The sequence below is a fragment of the Vitis riparia genome, chromosome 7 (genome assembly GCF_004353265.1).
Source record: "Vitis riparia cultivar Riparia Gloire de Montpellier isolate 1030 chromosome 7, EGFV_Vit.rip_1.0, whole genome shotgun sequence".
In the NCBI taxonomy this organism is placed as follows: Eukaryota; Viridiplantae; Streptophyta; class Magnoliopsida; order Vitales; family Vitaceae; genus Vitis; species Vitis riparia.
In genome coordinates, this window is record NC_048437.1 from 11,172,185 (window position 1) to 11,179,391 (window position 7,207).

Below are 7,207 nucleotides of genomic sequence, written 5' to 3' on the forward strand. Positions count from 1 at the left end.
CCACAAGATTGTAGTTTTGGAATGGTCTGACGGGGCTTCGCGTACCAAGCCGAAAAAGGGGGTCCTAGCGGTTCTGGTATTCACCTTCTGCTCAGTTTTGCCATTTTGTGGAGACGATGGATTCAAAACAAGGTGCCCATGTGACCCCTTTCTACCTCATGTCTCTCTTTGGGACCACTTTCCATGTGCCCACTTGCAGAAACCCCTTACTGAGATGGTTATTACTTATTTATTTATTCTCTCAAATCTGCTATCATGGAGTTCTTCCAATTAAGCCTCATTTTCAACTCCCTCTGGGTGATTTCCAGAACCATATCAACAGGAAAATTTGGTTGGGTTAAAGATGTTGTGTTTGTGCGTCTGGGTGTTACAATAGAATGATAAAAGAAAACAAATGCAGCAGCACTTTTCTGACTGGAAACCAATAGCTTAATACACAAAGGAAGAAAGAGGACAAAGAGACATTAATTTATAGGCTCTTCCAAAGAAAAACAAAATGAATGACAGTTCCAAAGCCTAATAAAGAAAGAAAAAGCCCATGAGACTACAATATTTGGAAGGAAAATGGAGGCCATATGGCATCAAGTCCCAACACCCAGTACTACAAAATATGAGGCAGACTCCATAGTTTATAGGATTGAATGATCAACACAACACTGAGCCTTAGCCTTAACTTTGGTTCATCTTTACCTATGACAAACGCATCTATAGTGGTATGCGCTATTAATCGGGTCGTTCCCCTCGACCGGTACTTGCTCAGCTCTGCACTTGTACTTACACCCTCTACATTCATTGTAAGTGCAGGTTGGCCGGGTGGATCCAATCATCAGTCTCCTTGAATTCCTATTCATCCATTGTTCACCACTGCTCTGCAGGCTCAAAAATGGTCAAAAGTAAGTATACTCGAGTATAATTGAACAAATTTTCAGGCATAGATACTACTTGTTCCTCACCTGCAAGTGTACTATTTCTCTTTGATGGTATGGAGGCACTACTTGAGACTTAGATCCTGCACACTTAAAAAGAAGAAAGAGATGGAAACAAGCATGAGATACGTTATCTAGACATGTACATCAAAGGAAAAATTGGTTTAGTGCCAAGGCCCCAAGGAGGAAATTATTGGAAGATGGTGAGAATTTGGAGGATTTGGAATATTCTAGCTCACAAGCATGAGTAGATTCCAAAAATGCTCCCATTTTCCTTGGCTTTCTTGGCAACCAAACACGATATATGCATAGGAGTATGACCTTGAGTGAAATATGCAGCAAACAATAAGGTGAAGAGGAGTACTAGGAATAAGTTGGGTTGTTTAGAGATGAGCATTGCTCCCACTTGGTATTGTGAAAAAACACAAAAGAGAGAAAAGGAATGGGATGGAGGAGAATTGGTGGGCAATATATTGGGAGGAGGAGAGTGGCTGTGGTCAAATAGAGTAAGAGATAGGACTAGCAGAGAAGAAAAGAGAGAAGAGAAAAAAGAAAAATGTGCAAGGGCTCAGAGAGAGAGAGAGAGAGAGAGAAAGAACAAAAAATAGAGGTCCCCAGAAGACAAATCGCCTATTGGGACCAACTCATAAGGTGGGGATTGGTTTGTAGCATGGAGAGGTAGTGAGTTACTAGAAGGCACAAGTGGGGAGGAGTTGGAAGAATGTGTTTGTAGAGATGTGTTTGGAGGGTTATATTGGGTTTTTCATGATGGAGAATCATTTGTATGCCCCCTAGACAGGCTTAGATATCTCACCCACCAACAGCTGCATTCAAGGCCCCTTCACCACTGGCTTAAGAGAAAATGCCCCCCTACAACACTCTAGAGGATTCTTGGAAGAACGTGGATCATTTCTCTTTCTCTCTCTCTCTCTCTCTCTCTCTCTCTCTTTCTCTCTCTCTCTCTCTCTCTCTCTTTCTCTTTTAATAAACACTATGCCCCCCTAATGTCTGTAATTTTCCATCATCATCCATTTTCAACCAGCCCTTCCTGAAATAAAATCTTCAGGACTTGGGAAATTTGTCCAGCCCACTTGGCTTTGAACCATTTTCTTTGGGAATTTTTCTAGTATTGGAAAACCGCTTTTTTCATATCAAATGGTCTCATCATCTTCCTAATTTATTTTTACCTCTTTCTCATTTATTGGCACCTAATCCAACTTCATTGTACAATCAAGATTTACAATACATCTAGGGCTCAGATTCGAAGCTCGTACCCAGTATTATAAATATGGTTTTTCATTTGAAATATGATTGCTATGTCTTGTGTAGTGTGTATTGGACCTATTGGCAGCCTTCGGCTTCTGTTTTTAATAAGTGAAGGTAGAAGTAAAAGAAGTTATTATTATTATTATTATTATTATTATTATTATTATTATTGTATGATTGATTTTTTTCTTTCAAAAACTATATTTTAAACTGGTTTTAATTTTAAAAAATATTTTAAAAATGTTAAAAAAATAAAAATTTATTTTCCTAAAATTTCCAGTAAAACATTATTAAATATTTTCTCTTCTGAATGTTTTTGGAGATAAGGTTTCGAATTTTCTATAATTTTTTTTTTAAATTAGGTGATGTTAGACATGTATTCCCATTCTGTTGGTGCTGTACCCTCTGGTAGTACCATATCATTGTAGCAGTTGCAGAGCCACAGTCGGAAAAAGTTGCCTTAAAATATATACATATATATATATATTCCTTTGATCGTTGTTTCAATATTTTTAATTTTAATTATTGAAAATCTAATACAATTTTTTTTTTAATTTACAGAGGAAAAAATAGTACAAGTGAGTTCACATAAAAAGTTGGACTTAGTGGATAAGTGTTTTCAAAAATAATTTTTGGAAATAATTTTTTAAAATTATTTTCTAATTTTTGTACAATAAAAGCCTTCTTGGAAAATCAAAAACGTTTTTAATATTTTTAAATATGTTTTAAAAATAATTTTTATTTATAATATTTTGTTTTTAATCATTCTATATATTTGTATAATTGTTTCTTAAAATAACCTTTAAAAAATAAGTGAAAATAATATAAAATAATTAAAAGATATTATTTGAAAACACCATATTTTCTATTCTTAAAAATAAAAAGTAAAAAATTTATGTGTTTTCTTTGTTTTGAAGAATATAAAATTGTTTTAAAAAACCGTTCCCAAACATGCCTTGTATTCTTTTATTTTTCATGTTTTTTTTTCTTGAAATATCTTATTCTTATTTGCATTTTATGTAATCTTTTACTTTTTATGGAATAATTTTAAAGATTTAACATTAAAATTTATTTTAAAAATTATTGAAAATTTAGAACTATCATATATTAAATAAAGACCATTTGATTAATAATAGTTTAATAATTATATGTACTGTCAAAAATATATTTAATAATATGAATAGTGAGATTATTTTTTAATAGAAATATCATGCCTTGATTTTAAGTATTATGGTTCAACCAAACATGATATTCCTCCTATAAAGCACAAAGATGAAGGGGTAAGAACAAAAGGGCAATAGATTAATGGGTAATATCATTCAAGTTGACCCCTTTACAATGATCAAGTTAGCCATGGATTAAAGCAGGGTAATAGATAAGAGATGAAGTGTGTTGCTTGTACCTTATTATGAAAGTGAGTCTTTCTTGTTTTTTGGTAGACTAGTTATGAGGATTTAGTGAAGTATATATCAATTATGAATTGCTTTGAATGATTTTGGTTATGTTCGTCTTTAAGACTCATATCATTATCAAATGATTTTGGTATAGCTTTCAAGATTCGATTGTTATGTGATTAATGAAGGGATCAGGTCCATTATGTGGTTAATGTGAGTCATTTCTCAAATGGAAGTCATATTTTATAGGAGTGATCACCTCTTTTGGGGTCAACCCATGCTGTATCATAAGGATAGTAATAGTTTAGTCATGTTTATTTTTCTATAGTACGTAGTAGACTCTTTAGTAGCATTATGGGAAATGCCTAGTGGTTGTTGTAGATCGTTTTTGTTGGCTTGACATGTGGTAGATGATTTTTATGTCCTTATACTATCATTACAAAAGGGTGTCCTATCTATAAAGTTTCTAGTTCCCCAACTAATTTAGGGAGTGATATAAAGTTAGAGGTGTCCAATGGGCTAGACCATCCAATTTGGCCTATGGCTCGACACACTAAAAGGCCAGGTTGGGCCAATATCACCCAAAGAAGCGGGCCATGTTGGGCCTAAGGAGACAACTCATCGTGCTATCATGTCAGCCCTTCGTACCAACCCTCTTGACTCGTTCAAATATTATTTTTTACTTTTTCCATTTTTTTTTACATATCAAATGTCTATAATATTCATTTTAACAACCATATAATGACTAGTTTGAGGGGTAAAAAAGTAAATCAATAATTATTTTTTTATTTTTCATGTCAAATGTTTATATCACCCTTCTCAACAACTATATAACAACTAGTTTAAAGGATAAATAAGTAAATCACTCATTATAAACATTTTTTCATATCAGATATCTATAATACCCCTTTCAACAATTATATAATGATTAGTTTTAAGGGTAAATAAGTAAACGACTCACCAATAATTTTCTATAAATACCCCTCATTTTAATTTTTTTCACACAATTCTCTATTCTCTCTCTTTACATTGTTTATAATTCTCTCTAATTTCTTTTTCTACAATTCTCTAAGTTTAAATTCTTTACAAGTTCTCCGATTCAAGGTTTCAAGTTATTTACTCTCTATAAGCATTCATTATTTACAAGTTCTTTTATGCTAAAGATATCTACTAACCCTACAAGTGTCATCATCATAAGGTTGAGGTATTTTATATTTAGTTATTTCATTTACTTTTTTAATTCTATATTTTCATTTAATTGTTCTCTTCCTTCTACCTTTTTTTTTTATTTAAATTTTTGTTCTAAAATTAAAAATGGATTCCCGTTACCTAGATATTAAAAACCTTGACTTTAGTATTAATGAATGTAAATAATTTGAGCCTTTTGAAGATGAGGAGAACCCCACCCCCACTAGTGTCCCTCTCTCTAGTCCTTTCCCTAACCTTCCCCAACTCAATCCTATAGGTAAAAGACCTAAGGTTATATGCATATCTATGGTATGAAATCACTTCACTATAATAAATAGAAAAGATATAGGATGAAAGGTAGAAAATCTAGAAAAATGTAAATATTGTAATATATATATATATATATATATATATATATAATTGCAGAGCTAATGGTGGCATAGATCACCTTAGAAGACATGCCAAATAATGTACCAAAAAATATGGTACATTAGACCCTAGGTAATTCCAAATAAGCTAAATTGAAATAGGATCTAGTACATCTTCAATGTCCCCCTTTATATATAATCAAGAACCCTTGAGAGAAGGGTTCGCTAGAATGGTAGCTAGCATGAAGCTACAATTCACATTTGGAGAAAATCGAAGATTTGTACATTTCATGCATGAGTATACCCAACCAGCCTTTCGAAGAATTCCTAGGACTACTTCCTATAATAATATAATTAGAAGTTTTGAAAATAATAAACATTTAATAATCCAAGAATTTAACAATCATAGTGGTATTATATTTGTGACCTCATATATATGGACTAATCAAAATAATGACCTTTTGACATGTGTGACAACACACTATATAGATTCAAATTGGAAATTATAAAAGAAAATATTAGGTTTTCGTATAATATATCATCCTCATGATGGGCCAGTCATATATGATTCTATTACAAGTGTTTTTAAAGAGTTTGATATACAAAGCAAAATTTTTAGTATTACATTTGATAACATTTTAAACAATACAAGTGTCATAAATTTATTTGTAAGAACAAATTAGAGGAGGTCTATTACTTGAGATATTCCATGTAAAATGTGTTTGTTATATAATTAATTTAATAGTACAAGATGGTTTAAAATTAATATCTCCCTCATTAGAGGCTATCCAATTTGCTATATAACTTATTTATCTATCTAACAAATTATAAGAATTTAATGCTTTATGTAAATTAGTTGGTTTGAAAAAAAAAAAATCGTCATGATATCAATCATCATTGGAATTCTATCTACCTAATGTTAAAATTTTGTGTAGGATATAATGACATATTATTAGATTATGACAATAGCAAGATAGGTGAAATTAAAATAACTTCGAATAATTGGGAGAAAGGTTTTGCTTTCTTAAACTTCTTAAAGGTTTTCTATGATACTATTAACATGTGTTCTACTTTATATACCCCTACATCTTGTATAACACTTAGATGTATTTGCAATATGAGTGTTTTGTTTCAACAATATAGAGCATGTGCCATTTTTAGTGAAATATGTCTAAAAATGGAAAAAAATTGAAATATTGGAAGACCATTCCACCACTTTTTTGTTTAATTGTTTGTATGGATCCAAGGGTTAAAGTTGAAGGTGTAGAAAACATTTTAAATTTCATAGTTACTTGTATGAATCAACCATCCAACCTGGAGGGTAAAATATACGAATAATTAAACACTTTATATAAATATTATGAGATTAAATATGGTAGTGCCTTCTCAAGTGCTATAACTCCATATGCATTTGAGAATGATCCATTCTTTATGCAATTAGTTAAGGGGAAACGACAAGTTGGTATTTCTAGGAGGTGTGATCTTTCAAGATATTTAAATACTGATTATCTTTAAACCTATTCCCTAATGAAATCCAAAATTTTGATATTATAAAATGGTGGAAATCTCATGAATCCACCTTTTCTATGCTATCTAAAATGACACCTGATCTACTAATCCCATCAGTGTCCACTATAGCATCAAAATCTATTTTTTCTATAACTACAAATATAATTGGAGATAGGAAGACAAGACTCGCACCAGATATGCTTGAAGTCTTGACATATTTGAAAGATTGAAAAGATGGACGCAATGAGGCTGCAAACTTTAGAAGATGAATGTAAAGTTGAACTTGAGAATTTGGATATCAATAAAGACAAAGATGTTTAAGAGATTGATAAAAATGAAGAATGAAGATGAAAAAAGAAGAATGAAGATTGAATAAGAAGACAAAAGTGAATATAAAAATTGAAGAATTATATGTTATTCGTTTATTCTAAATCTATTAAACGTGACTTATTTTTAAAGGTTAAGTAATATTATGCATATGATTGATAGTTGGGAAAGAGTGTTAAGGCATATAGTTCATGTACCTTTCATGCGGTCCAATGAACTAGGTTCAACT

At 31.5% G+C, this 7,207-nt stretch overlaps 1 long non-coding RNA gene across 1 annotated transcript; it reads right to left on the reverse strand.

The window, feature by feature from the left end:
• Positions 1 to 840: 840 nt before the first annotated feature.
• On the reverse strand, positions 841 to 1,672 carry LOC117918817. The gene is made up of 3 exons (XR_004651964.1): positions 1,248 to 1,672; positions 954 to 1,016; positions 841 to 869 (listed from the first exon to the last, which is right to left on the reverse strand). It is a non-coding gene; the product is annotated as an uncharacterized LOC117918817 (long non-coding RNA).
• Between the last annotated feature and the right edge of the window lie 5,535 nt (positions 1,673 to 7,207).